The 15,797-nt window shown below is 41.0% G+C and overlaps 1 protein-coding gene across 2 annotated transcripts in view; it reads right to left on the reverse strand.

Moving 5' to 3' along the window:
• Positions 1 to 15,797, reverse strand: part of CSMD2 (CUB and Sushi multiple domains 2) — a 1,405,803-nt gene that overhangs the window by 333,668 nt on the left and 1,056,338 nt on the right. The window lies entirely within an intron of this gene.

Below are 15,797 nucleotides of genomic sequence, written 5' to 3' on the forward strand. Positions count from 1 at the left end.
AGCACTCCTGTGCAGGATGTGTCTTGGAGAGATAGCTGCTGGTTGTCCAGTTATCCTTTGTGAACAATGGGCTTAACTCCCATTTCCATATTGAGAGCATGTATGGCTAATCGTGCATGGGTAGGTGTGTGCCTAGGGAGGGATTAGTGAACAGCTCTCAACCAAGTAGTCTTGGATCAAGCAATCTTTAGTATACAATGAGCTTGTCTTGGGAAACTATTTGAAGTTGTTTAATTGTGTAGTGGGTACATGGCTTACCATGATTGAGAAACAGTAATAAAGAGTATACTGAGTGTACATTTGACAAGTAAATATATTGACTATATCTCCCTGTTGTACTTCGGTAATAAGTATTGGATGCAATATGTGGATCCTCTGTGTCAACTAGAACTAGCGCTGGCAACCATATGGCTATAAAGGACTACACCAGGGAGCACATACATTGTCCATCTTAAAGTTTCCTGGAATACAGCAAGTTATTACCCTAGAAACACAGTTTCATAGTAAGACTAAATGTGATTTATTTTTATAGGCAATAATAAACTCAACAAGATCAAACTCCAGAAGTAAAGAAAAAATAAGTGCAGAAAAATTATCCACAGCACAGAGTAAGAAAGTCTGACATTTAAGGACCTGTCACTTCCTTTGAAAAATTGAGTTGAATACCTTGTAAAAAGAAATCTCTGAGACCCCATGATTCTGCAGCTCTTTTCCATCTTTCACTGCTTCAAGCCATTGCAGAGATATTCACATTTGTTGCTTTTAGAGCACAATATGTGAAACTTCTGTCCAAACCAACTGGGTGTTTCTTCAGAGTCTTCTCTGTGGGAATACACTTCCATTCCTCCCTTCCAGGTGCTGCCAATCACAGCTCAGCAGCATCAGAGACTGCTAGACACTGCCGAGATGTGATTGGTAATCTCTGGGAGGGAGGGATGAAAGCTCACACATGCAGAGAAGACTCCGAAGAAACACCCAGTTGGCCTGCAAAACAAAGATTTCAGATGCTGTCCTCCAAAACCACAAATATGAATATCTCTCCAATGGAGTGACGGGGCACAAAACAGAAAAGAGAGTCAGAATCAGAAGAGAGCACAGATTTCTACAAGGTATTTCCCTTTTTTTGAGAAAGTGACAGGTCCTCTTTAAAAGGATTGTGGAGACTTATGACATTGGTTACCTATCCTAGGAATAGGTTATCAATATCAGATTGGTTGGAGTTTTGCACTTGGTGTCCAACCAATCTAACGGCACAGTTCCATTGGTGGGGGTTATGGTTATTAGATATTCGCAGTCTTATGTTTATGACTTATTCTAAGGGAAAGTAATCAATAAATAAAAATCCCTTTAAATATGCTGTGCATCCAATGAGTGTCCTATCCACATAAACAGAGCAGAGAGAACTAATATAAGGATTGAGAGCACATTAATAATTACAGTCATAAGATGAGGACCATCAAAATAATATGGTTACCATATATTCTACTAATATGTATAATAATAACCCTGGTGGAGAGGTTGAATATCAATGTCAAAGCAGATCATTAGCAGTGCACTATACTGCCACTTCTACCATTTCCTTTGTGCTGTATGCTGGCCTTGTGAAAATTAAGTGGAACCACAGGGGTTACACATGAGGCACAGAATTTTAAGCAACTGACCTCTGTTCTACAAGAGAAAGATATAAATTAAAGGGGGCAAAACACAAAAAAAATTACCATCAAAGGGTTAATTGTAGTTGCATTTTATGAGACAGTTATGGCCTAACAGGTCTCCATAATAAGGTTAGCTAGTGTCAGTCTTCATTGGTGTGTGTATAAGTACCAATTAGTACAGGGTTATAATTGCAGAGCTCTATAATGTGTCAGTGATAATAGCTTATTAGATACCGGCTCGTACTGTTAGAGTCTTATTTGCGTGGAATACAGATTTCCAGTATGACATCTCAGCACTGCTCTTCCTTAGACAGTTTGGGCATCACAATGGTCAGAAAAATTTGTTACAAATAATAAAAAAGCAAATCTATAGCACAATATATTAATCCTTTCATAATTATGTTTTTGTTTTTTTAATTAGTTCGCTGATTAATGAGAAATTTTGATATGCGGTACTAATTATCCAAAAACGAAATACATAAACAGATAATAGTACTAAGTGTTTGTTTAAAATAATGTTACATCTAGTGCTGTGGTGGGTAATTCATTTTCCTGAGGGGCCACATGAGAGACTGTAATTCTGCTCAATATTAATGATAACACATTATTTTAACATTAATTTTATCGCTTATTATTCAGCAGAATTAAGTATGCTTACTAGCTGTTGGTGCCAATACAAGCATGTATTCTTACAATCAACACCATATAATTTGATGTTTTTTATAAAGTTTTTAAAAGTAGTAAATTATGCCCTTGTACTTTGAAAATCACCGCCCCTGGGTGAGTATAATCTAACTTGTTTTTCTTATCTTTCAAGTTATATCGGGGGCTTATTTACAGCATTACCGAATACTGTAGATAAGCCCCGAAAGGTGGTGGCCACAGCTTATATACGAAAAATGAGGTGACGGATTCCCTTTAAGAAATCTTCATGTACATTCGCAGACTGTAGCTATCTTTTGTATTGAAGCATCTAATGAGTGGGTGTGAAGATGAAGCAAGGCGAGTTGTTGAACTATTGTGATTTGTGGGATCCCGTGTTACCAGCTGTGTATAGAGGTGGTAACTGACATTTTAGTCATGCATGGGAACAATAAGGAAATGGCTATAAACTCTTCCTGAAAGGACAGGAGGTATGAGTCTAAAATAACTCCGGTAACTAGTATAAAAGTTGCAAGATATCTAATTTTGTTTTTTTCAATAAAGATCATGATATGAAAAAAAAAAATTGAACACAAAAACCTGATTTGAGAATTGGACATTTTCTAATGAGACATTTGAAAGGCTGAAAAATGGAGTGTCAATGAACAGGTATCTTATGAGGCAACCAACAAAAGAAACGATAGAACAAAGGGTGGAGAAAGAACAAAGGGTGAGTCCTACAAGATGTCAGGGATGTAATGGGCCTTTAACAAAGGGGCGATGATTGCCTGAATGTAGGAACGAATGTTCCTGATCATTGCCGTAAAAACACTGATGGTCGTGAACAATCGTTCCCGATAATCAGTGTACACAAGGCAGCAAAAATACAATTGATTATTGCTGATTGCATCTTTTATGCTGAATGAAAAATCACTGTTGGTCGGCAGCATGTCCACCTGTGTAGTATAATGTGTTTTTTTTTCAAATGATTGAACAAACTGTCCTTTGTATGAACCCTCTTAAAGTTGCAACATGTAAATGGTATTAAATGATTAACAATCAATTTGCAATGTCATCCATTGGTGCTTGCTGCATGAAACATTGAGAAAAAAGCAAAAAGTGATTGAAAGTGGTTGTCCAGTGAATCCTCAGGATAATTAATAACTTACTAATCAGTGGGACTCCGGCCAATGGGACCCACCCTGATTGGCAGATTGAGGAATTTTTATCTCTGACTTTGAACTATATTATTCACGTTACTAAATAAAACAGTGGTTTGATCGTAGTTCCATTAATTTTCCTTAGGGATGCTGGAAAAAGCCAAGTGCAGCGCTTGGCAGCCCCAAAGGGAAAATAGTGGCGTTCGACTATGTGAACTGTGAATAAAAGTGCCGTATCCTGCTAGTCGGAGCGGTCCCAGTGACCAGACCTTCAGTGATCCACATGTAATTACCTATCCTATGGATGGGACATATTGATAACTTGTATTCATCAGACAACCCCTTTAAACACTTCACCCTCCAAGCCTGTTTTCTCCTCCATGACCACTTTATGTGGTAATAATTCTGGAATGCCTTAATTGATCCTACTGATTCTGAGAATGTTTTCTTGTGACATATTGTGCTTCATGATAGTTGTAAAATTTGTTTGATGTCACTTGCGTTTATTTGTGAAAAATAGGAAATTTGGCAAAAATTGTAAAAATTTCACAATTTTCACATTTTCAATTTTTATACCTTTAAACCACAGTTATGTCACGCTATTTTGGGTGTTAATAAATAACATTTCCCACATGTCTTCTGTCACGATATGGTATGAAATATCATAAGTTAGTTTTCTTGCTAGCATGCGGGGGCTAAAACCCCCCCCCCCCTCTCTCTGGTTCTCTTTCCTTCCCTGTGTTTCTATCTGTCTGTGTAGAAGAGCTTGCCTTGTGGGGGAGTTTTATTGACGAAAGGTATTTACGACTAGCATAGCTGCAAGAGAAATTTGTGTTAGCAGGAACTGTTAGAGAAACTTCTAGAATCATGAAAATCCTTTGTTCTGTTTTTGAAAGATATTATGCAAACCGTTTAAGTTACGAACACCAAAATATATCGTCATAATCACACTCGGAGGATCTACGCATCACTATAATCACAGGCATGTAGCTCCATCTGGTGAAGAAGTAGGGATTTCTCAGTCAGTGTGCGTGACAAATAGGACTTGTTTGGTCTCGTCGGAGTGCCCACGGTACTGCGAGATGAGTGATGGGTATGGTGCGATTATTTTATGTTCTGTGGCGAAGTTACGGGCATCAGATATATTTAATGCCCAGTGAGTGATACTGAAGAGGTAGGAGGGGTTGGAAGAGCCAGCCCTTTCTGTGAGGTCACAGCCTGCAGGTTTTAAGTTGCTGGGAGACTTTCAGGAGGCAGATTTGGAGTTTTTCCTGGACAGACCTGAGCACGCCCAATGAGCTGGGACGTGTGGTTGCCTGCAATGCAATGATCTGAGAACATGTGAGTTATCTTTTTCTTCCTTTAATCCTTTTATTTTCATAATTACCTTGTACATATTTGCAATTGTCTCATTTGTAACATCTTTGTAAAATATTTTTATAAACACTGCCTAAAAATCATTTATGGGGTATATTATTTAATACTAGTTCGTTCTTCCTGCCCTAAACCGTACCCTGTCTCTGAAGGGAATTACGCTACTGTCTTTGGGGGTTTGCTCCAGACCCCTTCAATTGGAGCTGGTGGCAGCGACCGTGTGCCGGCTTTTGGGGGTCCCTGTAGCGACTGCGGCTTGATAATTATTGTTCCTGCCTGAGTGGGAGTAGTTATCGCATCGCTGCAGTGTTCCCAATAGCCAGTACATAGCAGGCAGCGTTTCTGGCGACTAATTACCCCAGGTGCAGTACCTAATCTGACCTGAGAGTAAGGGGGGCGCCAGAGAGCTGCAAGTGTTAAGTGGAACTGTAAGCGGGATAGACACAAATCCCTGCAGTTCATGGTATATTGAAGAGCAGTGGGATACCTAGAATAAGCCCCTGCTGTAAACTAAGAGGTCAATAGCCTCGTGTGTGTTTTTCCATCACATTGTGGCAGTGGAGGGATACCTGGGATAAGCCCCCTGCACATGTGATAGCCGTCTGTTGGTTTAAAGTCACCCCAATCCGTGACATATTGTGGGCAGCGGCTGAGGGATCTTGACAGTCACGGTGTGAATCGTGACATCTTCTTTACATCAGCACAATTTTTGAACAATAATTTGTTTTTGCTAGGAAGTTAGAAGGGTTAAAAGTTCACCGATTTCTAATTTTACTAACAAAATTTACAAAACTATTTTTTACGAACAATATAATTTTTAAACTGATTTTGAAGGGTCTATATGACAGAAAATATCTATAAGTGACACCGTTCTGAAGACTGCACCCCTAAGGGCGCTCAAAACCACATTCAAGAAGTTTATTAACCCTTCAGGTGCTTCACAGGAACTGAAACAATGTGAAAGAAAAAAAAATTAACATGTTACTTTTTTTTTACAAAAATTTTTCTTTAGACCCATTTTTTTATTTTCACAAGGCTAACAAGACAAAATAGACACCAAAAGTTTCTGCTGAGCACGTCAGTACTAGTGATCCACAGACCCGTGGATGGTCGGGTCTGTCGGGTTTGGCCGAACATTTAAAAAAAGTTTGGTTTGGGTACCAGGACTGTATCCTATCTCTAACCCAAACTCACACTCCATTAAAATGAATGAGGGGCTCGAACATCTGGCGTTTCCCACGCTGTCATATGTGTGACAGGACTGGAAATGCTGACTCTGATCGGCAGTAAGTTCATTAGAGCGCTGCAGTTCCCACACAGTCACATAGTTGACAGCGTGTGAGCCAGAAGCTATGACTGGCGGTAAAAAGGGTACTTCTGATCACAGGTGTTGGCTGATAGCAGCAAGAGCAGGCGTATGATGATTAGAGTATCTGGAGCCTGTGTAATAAAAAAATAAATAAAATAAAAAAATGATATGCAGTCCCCTCTATTTTTGCTAACCAGAGTAAGTGAAGATGACAGCTGTGGGTTGCAGCCCTTAGCTGTCTGCTTTATATTGGTTGGTTATTAAAAATGGAGGGTTACCACACAGTTTTTTAAATTATTTAAATGTTTTAAAAAATCGCTGTGGGGTCCTCCTGATTTTTGACAACCAGACAAGCTGAAGTGGACAGCTAGGGGCTGGTATTCTCAGACTGGGAAGTGGCCATATATATTGGCCCTCTCCAGCCTAAAAATAGCAGCCCGCAGCCACCTCAAAATAGGCGTTTGGCTAGCTCTTCCCACTTGCCCTGGAGTGATGGCAAGTGGGGTAATATTTGTGGGGTTGATGTCAGGTTTGTATTGTCAGTGACATCAAGCCCAGAGGTTAGTAATCGATAAGTGTCTATAAGACACCCCATTACTAACCCTGTTATAAAAATTAAATAAAGACACACACATGAAAAAGTCCTTTAATTGAACAAAACACACATAAAACTCCTTTATTTTAAATTAACACTCCCCACCATGTTTTACCCATTTATTAATGTAAGATTAGAAAAAATAAAACACCATATTCCTCACCTGTCCAACAACAATCCATTTGTCCAACGAATGGTCCAACTCTACTTCACCTGGATTGCATGGCTGAGAATTGCTGTGAATCCAAGAGGCACTGAGGTTGGCATGCCAGAGTTGCGTAAGTCAGAAAATAATTTTATACACATACATACATTCTTTTATACACAGGCCAAGTTTCTCAGGACCGTTGCCATACTGCTAAGTGGTGTTCTTGTGTATCTCCCTTCTGTAACACATTTGGCACCTCTTTTGCAGCCTTCCTTTTTCTTTGTGGTTTGAGGGAACCCACCGGGAAAATTTTGGCATGGTACAATATGAGCACCTTCAGTTCCATAAGTACTGGTGCCCGCTCCTTTCTGATTTTCAAAGCTTAGAGCCTTGATCATTACCTCCTGGAGCTGAAGGTATGTACAGGTCTGGCCTGCACATGGCGATAGCACGCAAGCATTATACATTGCCATCTGTACGATGTGCATGGCCAACTTTTTGCACCACACCTAGGCTTTTCTCATTGCACTGTAAGGCTGGAGGACTTGATCAAGAGATCAACTCCCTCCATGTTCTTGTTGTACCTCAGTACACAGTCTAACTTGGTGACTTGTGTAGAGGTACCTCGTACAGCGGTGAGATGCTGCCATCACCATGTATAGTAGTCAAGAAAAGGACATCCCTCTTGTCCTTGAACTTGATCCCCAGTATGTTGTTGCTAAATTGGGCTCTGCTCTCATCCTTTCAGAGCAGCTGCCCAATTAGAATCTCATGGAGGCCTCTCTGATTTTTGTGGAGAGTAGCACATACTGTGGTAGTGTAGGAAGATGGATCAGGCTAGTGGTCACTCTCGTGTGACCGAGCCAGAACTGTCGGGCTGTACCCATTGTTGCCGGGGGAAGCAATTTCTGACCGGAGCAGGCCTATTCACCTCACTGTTGGAAGCGGGTATGATATAAAAGAGACTGAGCATGGGAGAATGGGGCTTTTGGTGGGTATCCAGCATGTGCGATAGGAAAAGGTTGACTCCCTCTCCGCTGACAACGACAAGCTACAGGCCCATGTTGCACCCTTCCATCCCCTGCGAATACAGACTGTGTACCTCCAGAGACCATCTCTCCATTACTCTCTGACCTCAACAGTACTAAACAGTCTGTACCTCTGACAACTGCCAACACTCTTTGCAGTACTGATCCTACGGTGCATGCAGTTTGTAGTAGTGAGACTGTGGCCTCTACTCAGGAACTTTGTACACCATTTGCAGTGCTTTAGACCTCCCCTTGGTCAGAACCTCATTCCAGGACCATGAGACCACGTGTAGGAAGACCAGGATACTTCATTGCCATTCAGAGACAGTGCTTCACTTTTCTCCAGGACCAGCTCAGAGACTTCTAGCGCAACCTATGGCACCATCATGGGATTTTCCAGCCTCCACCATCCAGGAACCAGAGAATGATAAGTTAACTCATTATTTGACCCTCTATTATTGCTTTATTACTGTTTACACTTTGTGTTCCTATTTACCTTCACCCACTTACTCCCTGCGTGGAGTATCTACTGCTGTGATAACTTTATAAAAAAAGCCGTTAACTCTTGCTCTGCCTCCTGCTAATCACTGCATCCCGCGTACCTGCTTGAACCTTACAGTTGCTCGCGCAGAGAGGGACTTGAAGAGTGGGATTCTGATATAAAAGTTATCTATACAATGGTGATAAACATGATCCAGCTGTGGGTGCACCAAATCGCATGCAATTTTTCCACTCTCTCCCAGGTTAGGGGGACATTCAGAGGGTTCAATCCTTGAGTCCTTCTCTTCATAAACTCTAAAACTGTGGGTGTACCTTGAGGTAGTCTCACACAGCTTGTACATTTAATTTGTTACCTCGCCCTCTTACTGGGCAGGTATTGCCAGAATTTGAGTCTCACCTTAAAATGTATTAGGGACTCATCCAGGCAGATGTCCCTTTGAGAAATGTACACTCTACACTCAGCAAACTTGTTGCTGAAGGGATCAATGACAAGCCAAACTTTGAGGAGTCAGTGAAAGTTGAGGTCATCTTGAGGAGGACACTGTGCATTATCATTGTAATGCAAACATTTGTGAATTGTCTCAAATCGTTTACTGGTCATAGTCAAGCAGAACAGTGGAGTGTTATACAAAACCTTAACAATCTAATATTTTTGCAGTTCTGGCTTCTTCACTAACCCCAGTGTTGGAGGCAAGGAAGTTATATGCCTCCTCTGCTGAATACCGTGATTGGGATGAGTGGATCATTTTTTCATGTATGCGGTGTTTATGTGTGTACCAACTAAACGCTTTTTATTTAAAAGAGAAAAAAATAGAACAGAATCTACAAAGAAAAAGAAAAAATTAAAAAGAATATAAAAAATTGGTAAATTAAAAAAAAACCTTTTTTTTACTAAATGGACATCAGTAAAAAAAATCACGAAGAGCCCACAACTATCAGCACTGGCAACGCTGTGATTGAATTGAACAGCCAATCACAGCGATTGATGACTCCCATTGTCCTGCCATGAGAATAAGCAGGCTCCTTAATGCGATCACCGCAACTGCGGTCACGGTGCCACATTAAAGATGTGACATATCCATACGTCCAAGGCCGGTAAGTGTCCACCAACCTACTCGTATGGATAAGTCCAATGTCGTGAAGGCAGTCACTTTACAATGCCCCATCATAATAAGAATACAAGGAAGAACACAAGTCTTGATGTATTGATGCTAAAGTCTTTCAACAAAAGTGGCAATGATTTACTGCAAACTAATCTCCTGCTACTGTTATAATTTTCATTTCTCATTAATTTGTGTACCTCTATAACAAATGTATAGATTATCTCTGGGAGTCAGCGATCTTACTAATGTCAGGGATCACAAATTGTCACATTTCTGCGTCTTTGAGCTTTTTTTGCATTTTTTTGCCTACCTGTACCGTAGGGAATAGTACCGTTGTGTATACAGGAAACCTCCTTGATCACTTAACTGTTCAGTTCTGTGGACCAGCTTAGAACTTGGCTCCCACATAGAAAAAAAAGTAGTATTGTACATAGTTTCTTTATTGGATGTTATTATTTTTCTGGAATTTGTCTTCAAGGCAAAAACACTTAAGCAGGAAATGAATAATGGATTTCTCTATAAACACTGTTCTGTTAGATACAAATGAAATTGCATAATTATTTCCTTATTTATTCAGTGATCTAGGTTTAACTCTTTCATTAATGCACACGTATATGAGGCTCAAAGAGCAGGAGTCCTGTATCACCCAGTATTTGTGAGATGGGCCATGTTCCATTTTTCCCACTTAAAGGGGTTTTCAAACTCCAGAAAATGAGTGGCCTATCCTAATTGCCATCATGAATGAACCTCCATCAATGAGAAAGTTATCCCCTATTCTTTGGACAGGAGATAACTTTCAAACTTGAGACCACCCCTTTAAGAATATATTATGAATTTTGGAAAGCTGGAGAACCCTTTATCTAAAATAATTGTCATAGAAAATGATTTTACTTCTCCACACACAGAAAGTAATGACTAGACACAGAAAACTAATTACATATTTTAATTCCCCTGCATCAAACCATCACTAATTCAAACAAATGCAAATATCTTCTCAGTCCTGATGCATTTTTACCAAAACGATATAGAAAAGGAGGGCTTTTAACTGCATAGAAAATATCTCTTTTATGGGGAACATAGTTCTAATGGCCTTGGCTAGCTTTGAAGACTAATTCTATGTTTTACAAGCTTCATTGCTATGGATTAGTGTAAGGAAAGATATGAAAGATCCAGCGAGCAAAGAAGAAAACAAAAGACTCTGTGGCTTTTTGAGGATCGTGAGACTTTACATCTTCGATCATGTATGAACATCTATATTCACAATCCATATATTGGAGCTTATATGCACAATTTATCAGAAACACCAAAAATGGGCTGGATATAGTGACGTCGTCAATACCGTCATCGCTCATGTGACATTGACTTGGTTATATGTCACATGAGTAATGATGGTTCGTGGCGACATCACTATATCCGGCCCCCTTTTTGTTGATGGATACCATTGCATAAAGGCACATAGGAGCGGCACGTGTGCTCTATACGTAACAGCTATCATGTGACTACACTGTGCCATGTGATCTGTGACGCAATTTCGCTAGTTCTCCATTGGCCTGGTTCACCCGCCCCATCTAATATAAGTACGTCCTTTACGCGAGCTTTGACGCATTGACCCGCCCCTTCCATCACAGTTATCATTTAGCTTACATGGCAGGTTTCACTGCGCTCAGAGCCTAAGTGAGTATAAATTGGCTAAACACGCTATAGGCGGCATTAATATTCTGCACACAGGTGTTTAATAAACAAGTTGCCTGTTTTCATTGGCTGATTCCCATTTAAATACCCAGCATTCTTATACCACACCAACGCTGGATGAAGCAATTTCTGCAAAACGTGCGTCAGGTGTGGCGGAACTTCACCATCTCCCTTGTGGTTTGTACCTCTTGTGCTATGTGGGTATATAATATTACTTACTATATAGTCTCCTATTGACTTGTAATGTGGGTATCTAACTATTTATTAATATCATATTCACTCATACTACTACCTCAATTATACTATATATATTATCTAAGTGCAATAAATATACCCTTGTCACTTCAGTTTTCGATTGGTAGAGTGGAAACCTTCCACTATAGTTTTACTTTTGCTAGCATGATTTCTGTCGTTTCTCATTTACCTGTGGTACTCTATTTTTTCTGTATATATATTTTTATTGGGTGTTTTAATATATTAATATTAAAGATTTGGTGATTTTATGGGTGCACATTTGTTCTATTTTTGATGCTTGATCATATAGTGAAGGAGAGCATGGATTGAAATTACAGATGTTATATATACTAAATGCAAAAATGCAAGTTATTTATAAAAACAATAAAAAATATTCGATATCTCTAAAACTAAAAAGGACTAGCCATCTTAAAGGGAACCTGCCTGTCTTTATTCATCAAGGTATCTGTTCAATTTCAGTCACAGGGTTGGTGTCAGAGTGGGTTAGGTCACTGCTCTGTGTATAGAGAATGGCAGCTGTAACCGCGCCCCCGGAACTGACTGATAGCCGGCTCTAATACTGAGCTGCTGTCAATCAGTGTTCGGGCGCGTATGCAGCAACCACTCTCTATACACAGAAAGGTGACTGAACCCATGCTGGTTCCCCCCCCCCCATGACTGAAACATGAACACTGCCAGGAATAATAAAGTTAATTTCCTCCTGACAGAGGGGTCTAAGTGCTGGCGGCTGGCAGGTTTAGAATGCTTTTGACCTGCAGATTAACCCCATATCTGCAAGTTAATAGCGTTTTTGCACTTGACAGGTTCCCTTTAATCTGTCGTTAGTAGTGTTGAGCATTCCGATACTGCAAATATCGGGTATCGGCCGATATTTGCTGTATTGGAATTCCGATACCGAGTTCCGATATTTTTGCGATATCGGAAATCGGAATCGGAAGTGTGCGGTGCGTATGGTTCCCAGGGTCTGGAGGAGAGGAGACTCTCCATCAGGCCCTGGGATCCATATTCATGTAAAAAATAAATAATAAAAATAAAAAATATTGATATACTCACCCCTCCGGCGGACCCTGGCTCTTAGCGGTGCCTCCGTTCCTAAGAATGCAGGGAGTGAAGGACCTTCGATGACGTCGCGGCTTGTGATTTTATTCGCGTGAGCGGTCACATGAGCGGTCACGCGACCAATCACAAGCCGCGACGTCATCGAAGGTCCTTCACTCTGCATTCTTAGGAACGGAGGCAGACGCTTGGACCGGTGAGAACCGGGGCCGTCGGAGGGGTGAGTATATCAATATTTTTTATTTTTATTCTTTATTTTATACATGAATATGGATCCCAGGGCCTGAAGGAGAGTTTCCTCTCCTTCAGACCCTGGGAACCATTCCGATATTTTGGGTCCCATTGATATGCATTGGTATTGGGTATCGGTATCGGCGATATCCGATATTTTTTGGATATTGGCCGATCCAATCCGATACCGATACCTTTGCATATCGGAAAGTATCGCTCAACACTAGTCGTTAGTAAATTTTCTTTATTTAAAATGTAACTTTTGAATGCATTTGCATTTACAAAATTTCACGCAAAAATTTCAAAGGAGGGGCAAAAATGTAATATAGACATTGGCAACTGCTAACACATTAAGACGCCAGTCTCAGAGCTGCAATGAAAAAAAACTGAATCATTTGGAAAACCACTTCCACTCCCCAGTCTAAAAAAACAACAACTATGCTTTGCTCTCCCTTGTCGGGTCCAAACACAGAGTCTTTTCTATTGCTCCAGGTGCCTGCTATAATCTGTAGCACTGATGTAATATTGACAGCACTACAGCCAATACAGTAACTGAGCTCAACAGCTCTGGGCTGGTTGTGCTGTCAACTGGAGCTGAGCTACTGAGCTCCGTCACTAGCTGCAGTACTGTAGATGTGATGTCGTCAACACTGCACAAAAAACGGACATTGGGAGAAGCGGCAGAGACTCTTCGTTGGGACCTGGGGAGGATGAATCATGCACAGTTTGTACTTTTAAAACAAAATGTAGTCTGGGCAGGCATTTTACTTCCAGTTCCTAGAAACCAGTGTTGGTGACTCATATTGAAGCTGACAGAGTTATCAAATACAGTCTCCTGATGTGCCAACCAATAAGTAGATGGGCGAAACATGTTGAGACTAATGATACATACTGACACAGTATATAAGGAATGAAATATAATGTTCTGAATAACTCTGGAATCATGAGTTATATCTGAGGGCAAGTTCTCAGTAAATGTTACCAATGCATGGTAGGGGCAGCTTGGGGTAGTCTATTTGGTTGACCTGGCACCTTTAGACGGCAACAATGTTATTTTGAAGAGGAGTCTTGAATTGGAATCCTCTCAAACAATAGCTCCAAATTCTGAATGTGGGGATTTTTTAAGTAACCACTACTGCTAGAAATTGCAGTAGATGCTGCGGGTATGAGGATTTAATGTCTACAAGGAACATCAGTGACAGTGCGGCTATTGGTCACTTAGTTCCATTATTAGTAGTGTTGAGCATTCCGATACCGCAAGTATCGAGTATCGGCCGATACTTGCGGGTATCGGAATTTCGATACCGAGATCCGATACTTTTGTGGTATCGGGTATCGGTATCGAAACAACATTAATGTGTAAAAGAGAGAATTAAAATAAAAAATATTGCTATACTCACCTCTCCGACGCAGCCTGCACCTTACCGAGGGAACCGGCAGCGTTCTTTGCTTAAAATGCGCGCTTTTCCTTCCTTCCGTGGCGTCACGGCTTCTGATTGGTCGCGTGCCGCCCATGTGGCCGCGACGCAACCAATCACAGCAAGCCGTGACGTAATTTTAGGTCCTTCAGTATTTTAAAATTACGTTCCGGCGTTGTGATTGGTCGCGTCGCGGTCACATGGGCGACGCGACCAATCACAAGCCGTGACGTCACAGGAGGCAGGAGACGCGCGCATTTTAAAATGTGCACGTGTCCAGCCTCCCGTGACGTCACGGCTTGTGATTGGTCGTGTCGCCCATGTGACCGCGACGCGACCAATCACAACGCCGGAACGTAATTTTAAAATACTGAAGGACCTAAAATTACGTCACGGCTTGCTGTGATTGGTTGCGTCGCGGCCACATGGGCGGCACGCGACCAATCAGAAGCCGTGACGTCACGGAAGGAAGGAAAAGCGCGCATTTTAAGCAAAGAACGCTGCCGGTTCCCTCAGTAAGGTGCAGGCTGCGTCGGAGAGGTGAGTATAGCAATATTTTTTATTTTAATTCTTTATTTTACACATTAATATGGTTCCCAGGGCCTGAAGGAGAGTTTCCTCTCCTTCAGACCCTGGGAACCATCAGGGATACCGTCCGATACTTGAGTCCCATTGACTTGTATTGGTATCGGGTATCGGTATCGGATTAGATCCGATACTTTGCCGGTATCGGACGATACTTTCCGATACCGATACTTTCAAGTATCGGACGGTATCGCTCAACACTAATTATTAGGCATTGGTGATAATCATCAAATTCACGGTTCTCGATCCCTGAACCATATACCCGGTATCAGTCTGGTGCCTTATATTATTATCCAACAGGCAATGCGGCACCTGTGGTATCACATACACAATAACTGTTGGATAGATTTGCACTTAGTATGGAGGAATAGAATATATTTATTTTTAATTGTGTAAATAAAGCTTATAATTTATCTACGGAATATAGTCCACGCAAGTTAGTGATATTTTGGCCATCTTATGGGCACATAGGGGAACGGATTATTCCAATAACAGTTCTGTAACACCAGAGCTGTGTTCCGTCATATGCTGTGGACCTGTGTGATCCTCACACAACAAGAGCAGACATTTATTCAGCAGAAGCAAACTATGTACGGTAGGTTCCCATTGAAGGCCTGTAAGCAGAGATCTTAAAAATTCGGAGGAATTGATACTAATATACTTTAATTATGCAGATGCCCTAACAGTCAGGTACCCTCTTCAGTCCTGGGTTTGGCAATTCCATTTTTCCTCCTGTGCTGACAACACAAAGAGTTTTCTCTCTAGGTACATTGTTAGGGATACGTGAAGGAGGCTGTCTGGTTTGCTAATTCCAATAGCTAAGCCAGCATCCTTATCTCTTTTATGCTTCGACTGCTAAATTGTAACCTGAACTCAACATGGAGCTGCTGGACCTAGGACCAGAGAGGATAACTGGCAATGTTGGCACCTGACATAATTGAAGGGTATTAGTCATATGACTTATGATTATGATTTATGTATAATATGCCCTTTAAGGAGTGTGTGTAGCAGAGAACTCCAATTCAGCTAAAAAAATATCACAGAG

This window comes from Ranitomeya variabilis, chromosome 3, assembly GCF_051348905.1.
Source record: "Ranitomeya variabilis isolate aRanVar5 chromosome 3, aRanVar5.hap1, whole genome shotgun sequence".
Classification (NCBI taxonomy): Eukaryota; Metazoa; Chordata; class Amphibia; order Anura; family Dendrobatidae; genus Ranitomeya; species Ranitomeya variabilis.